Source organism: Peromyscus eremicus, chromosome 17 (genome assembly GCF_949786415.1).
Source record: "Peromyscus eremicus chromosome 17, PerEre_H2_v1, whole genome shotgun sequence".
Taxonomy (NCBI): domain Eukaryota; kingdom Metazoa; phylum Chordata; class Mammalia; order Rodentia; family Cricetidae; genus Peromyscus; species Peromyscus eremicus.
This window is the reverse complement of record NC_081433.1, coordinates 37,834,259-37,850,623: the sequence shown is the minus strand read 5'-3', so window position 1 is coordinate 37,850,623 and position 16,365 is coordinate 37,834,259. Positions and strand designations below refer to the sequence as shown.

General features: G+C 45.8%; 1 non-coding gene across 1 annotated transcript; it reads right to left on the bottom strand.

Annotated features, from left to right (window-relative positions):
* Window positions 1-8,424: 8,424 nt before the first annotated feature.
* LOC131894790 (small nucleolar RNA SNORA70) lies at window positions 8,425-8,558 on the bottom strand. The gene has a single exon (XR_009375021.1). It is a non-coding gene; the product is annotated as a small nucleolar RNA SNORA70 (small nucleolar RNA).
* Window positions 8,559-16,365: the final 7,807 nt, after the last annotated feature.

The following is a 16,365-nucleotide window of genomic DNA, read 5'->3' as shown; positions in this document are numbered from 1 at the left end:
GGTTCCTTCTTACCGAGTAGGGCCGGCTTAGAAAGAGGCCCCATCTGTGGAGAACAGCTCATATCTGGGTGGCAGAACGAAATTCAGCACTAATTCTGAGTATGGACTAGCTCGCATATGTAGATACATCCCCACTCTCACCCCACTCCCCACCCCACCTCCACCCCACCCCATTCCCCATCCTGACCCAAGAACACAACAGAACACAAAATGTTTTCATATTTTGTTCCTTATAGGATTCTTATCTTTTAAATTACATATTTGTGTGTGTGTGTGTGTGTGTGTGTGTGTGTGTGTGTGTGTGTGTTGGGGGGGGGGGGGTTGTGCACATGCCAAGTGTCCAGGTGGAAATCAGGAAAATTTGCAGGAGTTGCTTCTCTCCTCTTCCACCGTGTGGTTCTGGGGATGGAATTCAGACTGAGCTTGGCAGCCAGTGCCTTTATCCACTAAAGAACCATGTCACTAGCCATCCATTTCTCATGTTTAAGGTGTTTCCTTTTAGTTTTACTATTTACCGTATGACAAACGCTTAATCCCATTTTGTCCTGCAGTTGTTAACACGATACAATCTAATTTGTAAGGTTCTAATGTTTCATCTTTAAACTGGTCAGGAGTCTGAGGCTGAGGAGAGAGATCGGGAGGGTGAGGCCTTGTTCTATCTTTTTCTTCTTCCTTTCTTTTCCTGAGAAAATATTTTCAGAGGAGCTCTCTCACTGTAGCCCAGCCTGACTTCCAATTAGTCATCCTCCTGCCTCGAGCTCCCAAGTGCTGGGATTACAAGTGTGGGCCACCACCCCTGGGCACCTCAGCTGAGGACCACGGCTTATTGTTCCCACAGCACAAAAGGAGATCCCACCGTTCCCCTGTCTGTCACTCTCTCTCTAGACTTCTAGCAAGAATGCGGCCTCAGGGCAGCCATGTTGCAAAGCAGACAGCCTGCTGTCCGGAACCATACATATTTGGGATTTGAAGTTGATCGGACACTAGAAATAAAACACTCCAAGAAACTCAACGTTTGGAGCAAGCTGGCTCAGCTTAGCTCCTCTGAAGTGTGTTTGACTGACGAGTGCCTCGCTCGAGGTGACCTCTCTTCCGGGGTTGGCGGAGAGCGATGGTCCTGGCTACTTTTCTTCTTCGTTTAAGGTGATAAAAATTCCCTCCGCCAGCTGAGCATGCTCTGTGGGATTGGAGCAGGTTTTGCTGTGGGAAAAGGGACGGGCGAGGGCAAGGCCCTCGGGGGCCGTTCTTGATGCTGTGACGAAAGCTCGAGCTGAAAGCTACATCCAGTTCGAAATACATATTTAACAAGCAGAGGGCGAGGGATCGTGTCCTGGATTCTGTCAGGCATGCACGCAGCAGCCTGTCACGCAAGGCAGAGGGGGTGGTGAGCTAAGGGCTCCAACCAAGGCCTCCTGCAGGGAGGCCGAGCTCTCAGAAGCAAAGTTGCCCGAAGAGAGTAAAATTCTAGAATCCCGAGGAAAGGAGCGAAGGGGGAGATTTGGCTGAACCGTTAAAGTTTTCTCCTCCATAAGCTGACAGAAAACCGGTGGGCCCTGACAAAAGAGGTTTTGTTGCAGTGAGGCCTTGAGTGAGTAGGAGGAATGATCGGGACTGTGGGTGGGGATCGCCCAGTTGTGGAGAGGAGCTAGCTTGCATCAGGAGACGAGGAAGGAGGGCAGTAGCTGAGAAAGCTTGAAATTGCTGGGCAGTCTAGGCTGGAACCTGCAGGTGCCGGGGTCAGAGGAAGCAGCTAGAACAGAGTCAAGTGCACACACTCTGGTGAAATCACACGGCTTTCCTTACCTTTCTTCCTTAGTGTTTCAAGAGGGGAAAACTGGGTGATGGTAACTAACATTGAGTGGACCTACCCAAAAAAAAAAAATCCAAACAAAGGAAACACAGCCTAAAGAGGTGTTCTAGTCAGCTTCCTGTTGCTGTGATAAAACCACTCTGACCAAAAGTGATCTGGGGAGGAAAGGGTTTATGTGGCTCACACTTCCCTCACTGAAGGAAGTCAGAGCAGGAATTTAAGGCAGCAGCTTGAAGTAGAAACCATGAAGGGACGCTGGTTGCTAGCTGGCTCTCGGCTCTCGGCTCACTCACTGGCTCATCTTTAGTTAGCTTTCTTCTATTGCCCAGGCTCACCTGCCTAGGGACGGTGCCACCCACAGTGGGCTGACTTAGGAATCGCCAATCAAGTCAACCCCTCAGACCAATCTGATCTGGAGCATTCCTCAGCTGAGGTTCCCTCTTCCCAGGTCACTCAAGGTTATGTCAGGCTGACAATAAAACCAACCAGCCTAGAGAGAGGGTAGATGGCATCAGATGACTTCAGGCCTTAAACTTGGTACTCCATGTATTTTTCTATGTCTTCCCTTCCGCCTCAGGTGACTTCAACAGCTGCCCCAGATTGTTCTGGATCTAACTCTCTAAATCTAGAATAACAAACTGTGGGAGCCAAAGGAGACAAAAGAGAGGTAAAAAGATCAGACTGGGGGCTGGAGAGATGGCTTCGAGGTTAAGAGCACTGATTGCTCTTCCAGAGGTCCTGAGTTCAAATCCCAGCAACCACATGGTGGCTCACAACCATCTATAATCTGGTGCCTTCTTCTGCTGGGCAGGGGTACATGTAGACAGAACACTGTATACTAAATCAATAAATCTTAAAAAAAAAAAAAAAAAAAAAAAAAAAAAAGATCAGGCTGGACCTGAGTCTTTTAGGAAAGCACTGATCTTTGGCTAGGTAAAGTGGGATTATTCTATATCAACTCACCAGATTCCAAGGAAAGTATAGAACTCACCAATGTGTGATAAAGTCTGGAAACCAGCTAAGCGGACGAAGCCAGTCACAGAACACCACATACCGCATAAGGCCTTGTACATGGAATGTTCAGAATGGGAAAGTATAGAAAGAAAGTAAATTAATTATAATCCAAAATAACAGACTGAAGGAACTGTGTCCTAAGGTAACTGGTGATAGCAAGACAGCTTCCTTTTGGGGTGAGAGGACTGATTGAAAATTAGGCTGTGATATGAGTTGTGCCAGCCTTTGAATAAACAGTCAAGGGTTACTTAATAAGTGGGACACTTACTGAGAAATGTGCCATTAGATGATTTCATCATTGAACAAATGTCATGAAATATACCTTCACAAAGACAGCTACGATATCCCCACTTGATTCAACCTTATATTATATTGAATATTATATTAATATCCAATAATCAATGCCTTACATGGACTTCCTTATTAATCAAAACTTCATTCTGTGGCATGATTGCACTAAAACTTAGTGATTTGCACATAAGAATTTTATGATACATGGGAATATGTGTAAATTTGTTTAAAAACAAGATGAAAGTTAAAATTGAAATTTAGGTAAATCACGAACAAAAATTTAATAACCACATCCCTTACAAAAAAATTGTAACACATTTAAAATAAAAATATATTAATTATTAAATTGAAATATAAATTTTAACAAATGGTCTAACTTTAAAATCATATATATATGATTTTGAAATAAAAATAAAAAACTTATTTTCCACCCAAAAAGTTTATATATATAAATATATACACACACATATATATATATGTTTATAAACATATAAACATATTTGTATATTAGTATTCAGGACTAATCATTCTTAAAGAAGCATTCAGGTGGCCCACGGTATTGTTCGATTCACAAGGGCTTTTTGGCTGATACTTTCAAGAGCTGGAGCATTTCTGGAGACGGGGCAGAGGAAACCTTAGAGCCAGCACACCCATGTCCTTCTTCCTCTAGTGCTGGCTCCTGGGGTCTGCTGCTGTGTCAACAAAACTAGCCTGCAAACAGAGCCCAAATTTCCCTAACACACAAAGTTGGGGAAATTGGGGCCATAGATGACAAAGTCACGAACTCACGGGAGCGTGGTTGGCACCGAGTCGCTGGGGAGAGCAATGTGCTCACTTCAGCCCAAGGGACGAATTCCAAAAAAGAGAAAACAGCGGTGAGGTGACAGGGGACTTCGTGCTTGGATGGCTAAGTGAGGCAGCTAGAATCGCTCATTAATATTAACCACACCATGCAGACCGTATGAGGAGAGAATATTTGAAAATCGCCAATGGCACACAAGGCAGGGATGTATGACCTGTGACTTTCATGCTCGCAATGAGAGTAAGACCAACTTCACAAAGGCTAAATTTCTTCGATACAGGTGCAAAAAGAACCAATTTATTTCCCCATCTTTTTTTTTTTTTTTTTTTTTTTTCCTGAGATAGGGTTTCATTATGCAGCTCGGACTATTCTGGATCTTGGCCAGGATGGTCTTGAACTCACAGAGATCTGCCTGCTTCTGCCTCTCAAGTGCTAGGATTAAAGGTATATGCCACTACACCAGACTTGCACTAGTTCTCAAAGTCTGAATGCATTTGAAATCATTATTGCCCTTTCCTATCTCCGTTCATTCTATGTGAGAAGCTGTCTCCTTGCTGATTAAAGTTTGAACGTAGCCTCCTTGGGTTTAGATTGGCTTGATCAAACAAGAAAACCACAAGAGGCTGGAGAGCTGGCTCAGTGGTTAAAAGTACTCATTGCTTTGAAAGAGGTCTTGGGTTCAGTTCCCAGCACCCACATGGTAGTTCACAACTCCAGTTCCAGGAGATCCAATGACCTCTTCTGACTTCCATGGGCACCAAGTGGTACACCTACATACATACAGTCAAACAAAACATTGTAATAGATGTGTTTTGTTTGTTTGGTTTTGGTTTGGGGTTTTTTGAGACAGTGTTTCTTTGTGTAACAGCCCTGGCTGTCCTCGCACTTGCTCTGTAGCTCAGGCTGGCCTGATACTCACAGAGATCCTCCTGCCTCTTCCTCCTGAGTGTTGGGATTAAAGGTATGAGCCACCACTGCCTAGCTAAAATAGACAAGTCTTAAAAAAAGAAAACCATGCTGGGCAGTGGTGGCGCACATCTTTAATCCCAGCACTCAGGAGGCAGAGGCAAGTGGATCTTTGTGAGTTCAAGTCCAGCCTGGTCTACATAGCGAGTTCCAGGACAGGCTCCAAAGCTACACAGAGAAACCCTGTCTCGAAAAAAACAAACAAACAAAAAGAGCCACTGACCACTTGAGCACACATAATGAATCACAAATCTCTGAATCTGTTACATACGTGTATTATGATAGTTTTACATATGTAAGTTAGTCAAGCCAACATTACATTCTTAACACATGGGTCCAATACCTTATTGGATTTCCACACTTCCTCTTGGTTTCTGTTGGTAGTAATTAGTAGCATCTTGTAGTTCTTTTGTTATGTATTACAACCCCATGGGTCATATTTATGCTGGGAACAGTTTGAGTCTGGCAATGAGAAATAGGGCCTGGTGCGTGTTTGACACTGAGGGGGATCGTCAGCTCTTTGTAAGGTGGCCATTGACCTTTATGGTCCCGGAAGAGACTATTGAAAAATCTTCAGGCACATTGTTGACAAGCATTAGACAGGGAAGAAAGAATTATGCCTTCTGCTGAAGATCATTTGATGGAATTTGGGAACTTAAGCTCTCCAGCTGTGTTGACCACACATATATGTACTTTAGCCAAATTTGGGGGCCTATTTTCCAGCCAATGCCTTAACTTTTACCAAAAGAGATTTCGTCAGCTCCAAATAATGACACTGAGACTTATTATTAATTATGAAAGCTTGGCCATTAGCTTAGGCTTGTCCCATTAGCTCTTATAACTTAAATTAACCTGCTTTTATTAATCTACATTTTGCCCCATGGCTTGGCTACCTCTACTCTGTACTGTATGTCCAATTTCTTCAGTGTCTCCCTGGCATCTTCTGCATGCCTAGATTCCTTTTCCTCTTCCTTTCTCTCCCCAGAGATCCCGCCTATTCTTTCCTACCCAGCTATTGTCCATTCAGCTTTTTATTACACCAGTCACGGCAAACACATCTTCACCCGGGGTACAAATATCCCACAACATTTCCCCCCTTTTGTCTAAATGAAAAGGAAAGGTTTTAAGTCTAACATAGCAAAACTATCTACAGTAAGGACAACTATCAGATAAAACATACAGCAAGAATTGAAGGCAGCTGGTCCTGTTGGCCTGCCGTCAGGAAGCCGAGAGAGATGAACGCTGTGCTTCCCTTACTTACTTCTTTTCCTTCAGCCCAGGATGGTGCTGCCATATTCAGGGTGAGTCTTCCCTCCTCAACTCTCCACACATGCCCTCAAAGGTGTCTCCCAGATGATTCTAAATCCAGTCAAGTTGACAAGGGAGATTGACCATCCCATCTCACTCACTATACTTCTTTCTTTTTATTGGTGGAAATGAGGTCATCACTGCCTGTAAAATCAGGTCAAGGAACCAATTTGTACAGCCTAAAAATGATTCAGACAGGTAGCAGCATTGCACAGTGGAAGCGTGCTGGGTCCCTAAAAACATGGTTCAGACAACACATCTTCTAGAACTACTTCTGGTCTTGAATTCTGTAGAAATCAAGGTTCAGTCAGAGAATCTGTAAGAGATGTAGAATAGGGATTAGTTTTAGGGAGCAGCTTTTGCCCAACTGCGGAAGCCAACTCTCCACCTGACAATAAAGTATCTATAGGTTACCTGGATCAGGATGGGAAGGAAAGCTAGCGATGAGATGGGGTCAACAAAGGCAGACTGACCTATGAGAACAAAACGGAACCTGTGTCTGATGTCTACCTCACTGCGTCTAACCCTCACGCCACAGGCCACTGTAGCAGCTGGACGGACATCCTCATGGAGTTATACACAGGTCTGGCCCTGAACTCAGAGTGGAAGAGATTTGGTAAGGACTGGGGAAGCTCCAGGCTGGCTGCTAGACCAGGCCATGGGGTGTGCCAGAGGGTCAGTGATGACGTCAACTGGTATATGCTGCCTGAAGCCTACGCTGGCCTGGGAGCATGCATGTATGGCCGGATCTTTGCTTTTCTCTTCCAAACTTGCATGTGGTCAATTCTAACCCAGTAACATATGGGAAAGACGGCGGTGGGGATGCAGTTCCAGCTAACTAGGCTGTGTAGTACAAAGTCATCATAACAGCAAAGGATCTTCCCATTGTCACAGAATTCACATGGCAGTGAGGAACCAAACAATAAGGAACAAACAAATGAATAAATAAGTAAGTAAACAAATGTGTCTGTGTGTGCATTTCTCACGACAGCCTTCTGAGTTATGCATTTGTAATACCCCCATTTTACAGATGAGGAAAGTAAGGTAGAAATAGACTATGTATGTGCCGTAGGTCCCAGGAAATGGAGAAGCCAAGCTCTGGACATAGGTGGATGGCAGTCAAAGCCCTTGACATTAACTGCTACTTGTTAATTCTGCATAAGGCCTTTCTCAAACACTCAAACTTGGGGTGGTAGAACAGATTTTAATAGTTTAGTGCATTTGCCCACTTTTGTTTATTTTTTTCTTTCTAGACTGGATGTGAGATTTATTCCTGAACATGGTGGAGTGTGGGACTCAGCATAATAAAAGCCTTCAGGAATGCAGGGCTCACCACTTGTCCAGTGGACGATAACTGGGGATGTTAGATTGAAGGCCGTCTGTTATGCAATATTAGCTGAGGATGTGTTGCATTTGTTTATGCTGTGGAACATTTGTTTAATGATGCAAAGATGTGTTGCATTCTTTTATGTTGCATTTGTTTAATAGCTCTGTGATGCTGTGTTACTTTGCCTGTCTAAAACACCTGATTGGTCTAATAAAGAGCTGAACAGCCAATAGTGAGGCAGGAGAAAGGATATGCAGGGCTGCCAGGCAGAGGGAATAAATAGGAGGAGAAATCTCTGGGACGAGAAGATTAAGAAAGAGAAAAAGGAGAAGGAGAGGAGGATGCCAGGGGCCAGCTACCCAGTCACACAGCCAGTAATGGAGTACAAAGTAAAGAAAGGTATATAGAATAGAGAAAGATAAAAGCCCAGAGGCAAAATGTAGACAGGATAATTTAAATTAACAAAAGTTGGCTAGAAACAAGCCAAGCTAAGGCCCAGCACTCATAAGAAAGAATAAGCCTCCGTGTATTTATTTGGGAGCTGGGTGGTGAGCCCCCAAAGGGCAGAAAGTTAAAACAACAACAACAACAACCATAACCATCAGGGATGTACTGCTTCTCAGCTTCCAGTCTTCTTCAAATCATCTGCATCAAACTTGCTGAAGGCCCACTTCTTTGAGATATGGATCTTCTGGTGGCCAGATAAATCCAACTTGGCTCTATGATGGGCCTCAATCATGTGTGTGTGCGCCTGTCTGTGGTTTGCTGCAGATGGACAAGATGACCTGGCCAATGTGAAACATGAGCACCACGCTCCAGAGCTTCCCAGAGGCATCCGAGCACCTGTCTGGAAGCCTAGATTGGGAAGAGCATTGAAATGAAGATAAGTGAATATTTCTACCAGAAATGTGTTTCCAAGGTCCTTGGTGCAACCCTTACCAGCAACAGACTGCAGACACTACCAAGAAGATGGCTGTCTGAAGCCATTGTGCACCAGGCACTTGTGAGGGAAGGACCTCATTTAGCTTAATAGGCGGCGGAGTCACTCTTGTCCCTTAGCAGTGTTATTGGTTATTCTTTCTTTCTTTCTTTCTTTCTTTCTTTCTTTCTTTCTTTCTTTCTTTCTTTCTTTCTTTCTTTCTTTCTTTCTTTCTTTCTTCCTTCCTTCCTTCCTTCCTTCCTTCCTTCCTTCCTTTCCTTCCTTCCTTCCTTCCTTCCTTCCTTCCTTCTTTCTTTCTTTCTTTCTTTCTTTCTTTCTTTCTTTCTTTCTTTCTTTCTTCCTTTTCATTTTTGACATAGTCTCATGTCCTTCAATCTCTTTATGTAGCCAAGGGTGGCTTTGAACTTCCGGTCCTTCTGCCTCTGTCCGGCAGTGCTGGACTTACAGGCGTGTGCGCTCCCACACCTGACAGTTGTGTTTATTGATAAAGATCCTCTCTAACTAGACACCAAACTCTTGGGTACCGAAATTGCACGCTCTCTGTTGGTGCTGCTGAGGGTGATGCACACTTATCTGCACCTTGGGAATAGTGATACGTACCTGTAACCCCAACACTGAGGAAGCAAACACAGGCCGATCCCAGCAGCCTGCTGAGCAGCCAGTCCCAGTAAGTTGTGCTGACTCTGCCTTTGACCCTCAGGGTGAGGCGAATTCCTCATGCAGGTCTTCGGGGCTGAGCAGCGCTAACCTTGAAAGAGCTTCTTTCTCGAAATGTTTTTTTTGTCAAGCCTTTGAAAGACAGTCAGAACTCCCGCAAAGAGCTTTGCTCGGATGTCCTGCTAACCACATATTCCAGACAAGTCAGGGCACGGGAGCCTCGGAGGAAGAAAGAGGGGTCACCCTCTGAAGGAGGGCAGGCGGGGCTCACCTTTAGATTTTCTGTGAAGAAAGTCATTCTGTAGGATTATGAAGCAAATTCCAGCAGCTCGTTCAGCCACTGGAAGGTAGGAGAGAGGCAGGCCCCAGAGTGAAAAAGCCTTTGTGGAATTTTATTTAGATTTATTTAACGTCCAGCCCACAGAAGTCGGAAGGTAAGACATGACCTTGAGGAAGGCGGCGGGGGGGGGGGGGGGGGGGGGGCACAGCTTTGTGGCCCCAGCTGCTTCATGAGTGGGGGCTCGGCTTCCTTCCCACCCCCCTTTAAAAACCCCATCACAGTTGGAGCAGCGATGTTTCCTCACATCTGAGGGGAAGGGAGTGGCCACTTCCGGAAGGATAGTATTTATAGTTTTAGACCGAAATGTGTGTCTACAATGGTTTTCTCAGAAAACACACTTTAAAAAAGTATTTTGAACGGAAAGATACATCTTAAACCATAGCTGATTTTGCTTCTACAAGGAGGAAGGGGTGAACAATTTTGCTTTATTTCAATGGTGAAACAATTTTTTTTTAAAAGCTTCTTGATTTTAGAGTATGCACCTTCCCTCTGCTTTCATGTGTGTGTGTGTGGGGGTGTGTGTGTGTGTGGTGAGCTTGCCGGTATGCGCATTTGTGGAGGCCAGAACACAACCTTGAGAATGTTCTGCCTTGCTCCACAGCGATTTAGGAGACAGGGCCTTCCTGAATCTGCAGCTTGCCTTTTGACCAGACTGGCTGCTCAGCAGGCTGCTGGGATCAGCCTGTGTTTGCTTCCTCAGTGTTGGGGTTACAGGCATGTATCACTATGCCTGCTTTTATGTGGGTGCTGGGAATCCATACTCAGTCTCTCATGCTTGGACAGAAAGCACTTAACCCACTGAGCCATGTCCCCCGCCCACTAGGCTTCCTGTAGGCACCCATGTCAACAGAACCCAGTAGTGTTTCTGTTTCTCCCTTTGGAGTGACAGGGCCCAACCTAGGTAGAGACAATGAGTCTGAAAGGATGGAGTGGGGGTGGGAAAGTGGAGTGGAGTGGGGAGGGGAGATCAGGAGAATAACTCAGATCACATTGTTTGGTCACACGTATGGGACCTTACCTCTCAAGTGATTCCTGGAGTCACCCAGCCCAGTGTCCTGCACCAGGACTACCTGGGAACCTATGTACTTAACTCGCCACCCCGGTGATCAGTTGTAGCCACCAGCTGGCACCACGACCATGTGTCACACAAGGACAGTCACAGCTCTAGAGAGCAGCAGCCAGTTAAATTAGACCCAGTTGGAGACCTATGACTTAAAGAGGGACACTTTGCGGAATAAACCAGCTGTTGCCAGAATCTCTTCTTCTGTGGCTCTGAGGCGGCCTAAGCCTTCCATACCTCACGTGTTTACTCATCTCGAAGCTCACTGATGTAGAACCTTTACATCACAGGTAGAGATAGAACAGGAGCGCTTCTCAGGGGGGTAAGAGGTTGGCATGAACATGCAAAGCTAAGGAGCTCAGCTCGGGAACACTCATTCAGTCCTGAGCATGTTTCTCCACGGGGGGTGGGTGGGGGGTGGGGGGGGAGGGGAAGAGAGCATGAAATTGCACAGGACCCCAAAGGCTTGCCTAAGTAGGAAGACACATCACAGATTTAAGAATGACTGGAGGATGGGAATTTTGTTTACTAATTTTACCATGAGTATCTTTAAACACTCACAAAATTTAAGAAATACAAGTCTGTCATATACCTGTATTAAAATATCACAATGAATGCTACAACATTTGTGTTAATTAAGAAGAAAAACTGGATGTGGTTGCTCATGCCTGTAATCCCAGGGTGTGTGTGTGTGTGTGTGTGTGTGTGTGTGTGTGTGTGAGAGAGAGAGAGAGAGAGAGAGAGAGAGAGAGAGAGAGAGAGAGAGGAGGAGGAGGAGGAGGATTGTTGCAAGTTTATTGACAGCTAGAGCTGCATAGTGAGACTGTCTCAAAGAAACCACACACACACACACACACACACACACACACACACACACACACACAGAGAGAGTGTTGATTACCCAGATACTTGTCATTTACACTTAAAAAGTTAACCACGTGCACACATTAGGACCATGTCTCCACAGGCACATCAATGTGTGCTTGCATGTATGTGTGTACACATGCATGTGTGCAGTCACTATCTAGTGTTTATCCAGGGAGAGTGACAAGATTCTGAAAGAAGTTTAGAACTTGTGACAACAAGTCACAGGGTCAGAGAAGACGGTCTGGGCCCAGGGTTTGCAGGATCTCAGACTGTTACCTCCACGGTGCAGAAAGTCTTTTCACCAGTCTGGTAGATGCACTCCTGACATCTTGATCACACCGCTGAGTGCCCAGGTTGCTTTGACACAATGTGTGTTACTACCGCAACAATGTATGTCATCCCACCTATAGTTTAGGAGAGGGGACCATGGCAGAGAAGGGGAGACCTCGCGGGGAACAGCACCAGCTGAGTTCCAAGCATAGGCATTCCTTTCTCCTGAAAAGGAAGAGCCAGAGCTTCCTGCAAAGACAGGAAGCGTTGCTCCTAGAGCTGGGTCCACTCTTCTCCCGGGGCAGGGGGAGCATTGAGGAACACCTCTGGCTTTCAGTCTGAGTCCTGACAAGCTCCCTTTGATGTGGGAGTCTGTGCTACTGTTCTTTTTCTGGAATATTCTTTGCCTATCTTTCCAGCAGGTACCCAAACCCGCTCCCAGCCTGTGTTCTCCACCCATCTCGAACCTCCTGCTGCCGCACTTTTCACTCTGGGCTGTCATTTCCTGCTTCCTTATTGTTTTCTCCTTGGCTCACAGACTTCTCCATGACCGAAATCCTGTCCCAGTGGCTTTGATACACGCTCAGCACTAATCTCCACCCCTGTCACTAGTAAACAAGCAATAAATAAGATTTGTTGAACGACCAGAAAACATGAATTCAAAAGGATTTGGATTTTTGCTTTTTGGTTTAAATTCCACATGGAATCAAATGCACCAGGATTTGGTTTTATTTTGGTGTGTGTGTGTGCGTGTGTGTGTGTGTGTGTGTGTGTGTGTGTGTGTGTGTGTGTGTTTTCTAAGATGAGAGGCAAGTGAAGGTGTTTGGCAAGTATTGAGGGCAAGAGGAAACGGACTTCAATGCAGTTAAGACAGACTTCAGCAGGTTGGAAGGCAGCCCAGGGGAGATAGTGGCCCAGTGTTGGGGAGAGAGGATACGGAATCTTTCAAACAAATTGTTGATTGAGTTCTGTGTCACAGTCAGCATGGAAAGGTGGCGCAATTGAGCAGGTAGAGGGAAATGCCGGGGCAGGAGCAGAAAATGCGCCTGTGGTGGTTTGAATGTAATTGGCCCCGATAATCTCATAGGCAGTGGCACTATTAGGAGGTGTGGCTTTGTTGGAGTGGGTGTGGCCTTGTTGGAGGAAGCGTGTCACCGTGGAGGTGGGCTTTGAGGTTTCCTATGTTCAGAATACTGCCCAGTGTCTCAGTTGACTTCCTGCTGCCTGCAAGATGTAGGACTCTTAGCTACCTCTCTGGGATGTCTGCCTGCACGCTGCCATGCTCCCCACCATGATGATAATGGACGGAACCTCTGAAACTGTGAGCAAGCCACCCCAATGAAATGTTTTCATTTATAAGAGTTGCCATGGTCATGATGTCTCTTCACAGCAATAAAAGCACCAACGAAGACAGTGCCTATCCCCACTGCTGCCTGGGGAGACACAGGAAGTGAACTTCATGGTTAGCCTGGGCTGGCCTCTTTGAAGATCAACTATGTAGATCAAACCTAGAGCCTAATACATTCAAGGCAAATACTCTAATACTGAGCTGTATTCGCCAATTCCATGTTTCTAAAAGTCCTAACTAATGTCTTCCTAGGGTTGGACAATGTTTATGCATCCAACTAGATATATTCATTTCTTCTTTTTGCCTAAGGGACAAGTTCAGGCTTATCAGCGAGGCACATTCCAGCCACTCATGCCCCATACTCAGTGAGCACACACTTGAAACTTGAATGAGTAGACTGAAGGAGAACTGTTTCTAGAATGACCAGTGTAGACTAAAGATCAAGGGCAGGCAGGGAAATTCATGGTGAGTTGATGCTTGTATAGATGATGGCAGTGAGGCTGGGTAGGGGGGACTCTTGAGATCAGGCTGTGCCCTGCCCAAAGTTACTCCATATTGTTTAAAACGGTGATTTTTCTGATTGTGCCTTGCTGTCTTAGCTTTGGATTTCTATTGCTTTGAAGAGGCACCATGGCCACTGCAATTCTTATGAAGGAAAACATTGAATTGGGGCTGGCTTACCATTGCAGAAGTTTAGTCCATTATCATTATGGTGAGAAGCATGGTGGCATGCAGGCCAACATGGTGTTGGAGGAGGAGCTGAGAGTTCTACATCTTGATCTGCAGGCAGCAGAGGAGACTGAGACACTGGACCTCGCTTGAGCGTAGGAGACCTCAAAGCCCGCCTCCACAGTGACACACTTCCTCCAACAAGGCCACACCTCCTAATAGTGCTACTCTCTATGGGCCAAGCACTCAAACACGTGAGTGAGTCTATGTGGGCCACACCTATTCACACCACCACACTTGCCATGAGAGTAGCAAACAGCTTTTGACTCCATTTTGAGGATGGAGAATGGTTACGTCACCTGGCACCTTCTGTCCAGCACCACGCAGTGCCATAGGCCTGTGATTTATTCCTGGAGTATAAAAGATGCCATTGTGTAGATTTATTGGGGTGAACTGGGCTGGGAAAAGCACATATGAGTATTAAAGTCATATCAAGAAAGCCAGGCCTGAGAACTTATCGGACGTATCAGACTAAGGAAAGAGTGCAACTCCCTCATCTGGACCCCATGACAAGGAGGACACTTGGCACTGTGATGACAGTGATCCTGACCTGTCACGTGACCATTGAATGGGCACATCAAGGGACTAGAAGTCAGAGAACTCTTAACCATAAAGGGTCTCAGCGAGGCTCGGTCCCTGCTGTGTGCCTGTGGAAGCTGCTGTCTGTCCCTCCACCCATACATCCACGTGGCCCTATCGTCCATCTGTCTGCCTGTCTGTCAGTCAGTCAGTCAGTCAGTCGGTCTTGCTCTTGTCTTCTATGGCTCCACCATACCACGCATCTCAACTTTGACCCCAGAGGTCTACTTCCAGTGGACCCACAGCGTTAGTTAACTGCCTCAAGAGACTCTGCGTCTCTGTCATCTTCTCTGACCCTCGGGGCTCTTTGAAACTCCTGGAACTCTACCGTGGCCTCTTTGGCTCTTTACAGCCCTTGTGTTACCTATAGAATTTTTTTCCCCTGTGTGATGTGTAATGTGTGATTTATGTATAATTAACTAGCATTAATTACTAATTAATGTTAGTAATTGTCTTAACTAGGGTTTCTATTGTTTTGACAAAACACCATGACCAAATAGCAAGTTGGGGAGGAAAGGGTTTATTTGGCTTACACTTCAGCATTGCTATTCATCACTAAAGGAAGTCAGGACAGGAACTCAAACAGGACAGAATCTGGAGGCAGGAGCTGATGCAAAGGCCATGGAGGGGTGCTGCTTACTGGCTTGCTCCCCATGGCTTGCTCAGCCTGCTTTTTTAATAGGACCCAGGACCACTAGCCTGCGTATGGCACCACCCACCATGGGCTGGGTCCTCGCCCATTGATCACTAACTGAGAAAATGCCTTACAGCTGGGTCTCACGGAGGATTTCCACAATCCTCCTCTCTGGTGACTCTAGCTTGTGTCAAGTTGGCACACAAAACCAGCCAGTAGAGTCATTAAGATGGGAATAAAAGAAATTGTGTTCGCCTTAACCAGGCGTAGCAGGGAAGTGAGACTATTTGGCAAATTGCTGCTAACAAGGCTGACGCACCTGTGAATTTATTGCTATTTAATCTATTCTGACGTTGTGGGAAGACCTATGTGTTCATCTATGTTTTGGACATAGTGTGCTCAGGATACTCTTTTATTCATTTACAAACATTCGCTTGAATCTGCTACCGCTGCAAAATCCCAGACACAGCCTCAGCTACAGCCTGAATGAGGAACTCATGGGTGGAATTCTACCATCCGGGGAACTAATACAAAGGAGCGGTCCAGTTCAAGTTCATCCAGCCATCAGAGACCAGCCAGACTGGCTTCCAGCTGAGCACAGGATAGGACTCCAAAGTCTGCAGAGTCCAATGTGTGGTGTCGGTAAGCCTTAAAGTCCCATTAGCGAGGGCCACACTTGCTATGGCCTCAAGTTAGCTGTTAGCTGAACTCAGAGGTCAGGAGTCAGTTAGCTGTTAGCTGAACTCAGAGGTCAGGAGTCAGCTGTTAGCTGAATTCAGAGGTCAGGAGTCAGTCAGCTGTTAGCTGAACTCAGAGGTCTGAAAGTCGTTTTCTTCGGCTGCTGCTGGTTAAGGCATGAGTAGTTAGTTAGACACAGCCAAACCAACAATAAAGCCGTTTTATGTCTTTGGAAACGCTAAGCAGGTGAGCTGGTCTGCCTCGGGTGAAACTCTTCACAGCATACATATCTCTGCCATTTGCTCTCTCACCACACAGGTTTTGAAGGGGCATCGTGTAGCATTGTCAAGTCAGGGATTGGTAATTAGGTGCCCTGTCAGACAGGTGCCTGGGTGATGAAAAGAGAGTCACTCACAGAGGTCATGTTTGAATCTCTTGGGGGAAAGAGATGCTCACACCTGGAGAGGTGAGTGTGTCATCAGACAACCAAGCCAGAGGAGTCTCACATTACCTTCGACTCACCCTGGAGAGCCTGTGGTAGTTGTCCTTGAATCAGTCATCTCATTAGAGTTACGAAAAGCTGGCTAATAAGGAGTACAACGATCGTGTAGTCCCTACTTCCGACATCTGACTGATCAGAAACACCATGGTATTATTGTAGCAAGTGAAGAACTTCACAATTTAAAATAATCAGTTGCTTTCTCCAACGGAGCACTCATATTAGGCGAATGCTTTGGTGATTCTC